We start from the raw sequence: 2,309 nt of genomic DNA, 5'->3' as shown, positions 1-2,309 counted from the left end.
CAGCCGCAGCCGCTCCTGCTGCACCTTCTGTGGGGTGCTGCAGCGCCGGGCGCTGGAGGAAGGGGCGTGCCACACGGGAGCCATTCACACACCGACCGGTGAGAACAAGGGCGGCCGCAGTTCTGCGTGATAGAGGGAGTGGGGAGCATGCGCAGGCAATGGGCGGTTCCTGAAAGGGGACTGGGGCGCATGCTCCAGAAGTGGGGCTAGGAGACCCTGGGAGTGGCTTAGCGGGAGGATCCCAGTAAGGCGCTGGGGAAATACACATGTGCCTATTTGGGGCTGTGCCTCCCTAGGATGGAGTAAGGCAGGTTTTTCAAGCCTCTGGGTCTCTGCCATCATCTTTGTACACACATTGGCAAATAGAGGGGCAGAGGGGCTACCCTGTAGGAGCTAAGGCTGGAGTACTCTGCTATTATTATTATTGTTACTATTTTGAGACGGAGTCTCGCTCTGTTGCCCAGGCTGGAGTGCAGTGGTGCAATCTAAGCTCACTGCAACCTAGGACCCCCCGGATTCAAGCGATTCTCCTGCCTCAGTCTTCTAAGTAGCTGGGATTACAGGTGCCTACCACTACGCCTGGATAATTTTTGTGTTTTCAGTAGAGGGAAATGACTTTCTTTGTATCTCCCTTTACAAAGAGAGAGATGTGAAGAGGCGTCTCCCATCATAAGCCATACAGTCTGAAACGCTACGGTGTCTCTTAACTCCTTTTCTTTATAGGTTTCTCTCCGACAACTCTTATTTTTTCCCAATGCTTACTTCAATAAGTAATTATCGTCCATTGACTAAATACCAGATACAAGCTGTGTAGCCTAGAGCAAATTACCTAACCTCCACTTCATCTTTTTTAAAATGGGGATGTTAATAATATCTGGGTACTTGAGTTGGGAATTAGATGAGTTATATATAAGGCACTTAGACTAGAGGCTGAAAAACAGTAAATATGATGTAAATGTTTGTTGTTATGACGATGCACAAGAGCACAATACAGTCTGTACTCCTGCCTGATTTTCACATATGTAATTATAACCTGACAAGTGCTACTACGGAAAATTACACAGAACATGTGAATTTATATCAGGGGATCCTAGTGACAAGGAAAAGGTGGGGATTAAAGAAACCTTTCCTGAGTGAACCGAGACCCGAAGGCTAAGTGAATAACCAGGTGAAGGATGAGTTGGAGTTTGGGCGGGGGAGTGTTCTGAGCTAAGGACACAGAGAGGCAAAGGCCTTGAGGAGGGGAAGTATGACCAACTTGAGAAGCCCTAAGAAGAACAGCATTTTAATATACAGAGTCAAGTATAAGATGACAAGATGCAAAATAAACATGGTTTCCATTTAAATTGTATGGCGACTGGTGTGTTTGTATGCACTAACTTTCTTTCCGGTCTTTCTAAACCTCGTGATCTGTATTCCCAGAGGCACTTGTGTCTACAGCTCTCTTGAGAATCCCCATTAGATGGTCCTTTTTTCTCCTATGTAGTCTGAAATACAGTTTTAAGTGAGGCTGAAATGGTTTGCAGCTTAAAGCATTTTTACCCGCTATGTGGAAGGAGAGCTGACGAAGGGCCTGGTGTACAGTAGGTGGATGGCAAATGAGGGCTCCCCCAAGGAGCTTGTTTGTGTTCCCTTCAGGTTTTCTGTCCACCTCCAGTCTCCATCTGGCTGCTCCATGGTGCCCGGGAGTCTCCATGGTCCGGTTTCCCCATCAGTATCTCTTCCCCCTCCCCCTGCCCCTCTCTGTCTTGGGTCCTGGCGGCCCCGCTGTGCCCTGGGTTTCTATGGTCCGCGCTCCTCTCCCCGTCTCTCTCTGGGTCCTGGTTGCCCACAGTGCCCTAGGGGTCTCCATGGCTCGGCCTCCCTCTCCCTGTCTCTGGATCCTGGCTGTCGCACGTTGTTCGGGGGTCTGTCTCCATGGCTCACTCTCCCCGTCGCCGTCTCTCTCTGGGTCCTGGCGGCCCCACTGTGCTCTGGGTCTCCGTGGGTCTCTCCTCCCAGTCTCTTTCTGGGTCCTGGTGGACCCTTGGTTCTCCGGGGGCTCCCTGGCCAGCAGCACCCTCCGCGCCCCACCTCACCGGTTCTTTTCTGTCCCCAGCAGGTCACAACGCCGACGACATGGCGGAGACCGTGCTCATGAACTTCCTGCGGGGCTACGCGGGGCGGCTGGCCTGGGGCGGGGACCTCTCCGCGCGAAGGGGGCGCCCTGCCGCGCTGCCGCCCGCTGCAGTTCGCCTCGCAGAAGGAGGTGGTGCTGTACGCGCACTTCGCCGCCTCGACTACTTCTCCGAGGAGTGCGTCTACGCGCC

Source organism: Colobus angolensis, unplaced genomic scaffold (genome assembly GCF_000951035.1).
Source record: "Colobus angolensis palliatus isolate OR3802 unplaced genomic scaffold, Cang.pa_1.0 Scaffold25, whole genome shotgun sequence".
Taxonomy (NCBI): domain Eukaryota; kingdom Metazoa; phylum Chordata; class Mammalia; order Primates; family Cercopithecidae; genus Colobus; species Colobus angolensis.
Note: the sequence above shows the minus strand (reverse complement) of the source record.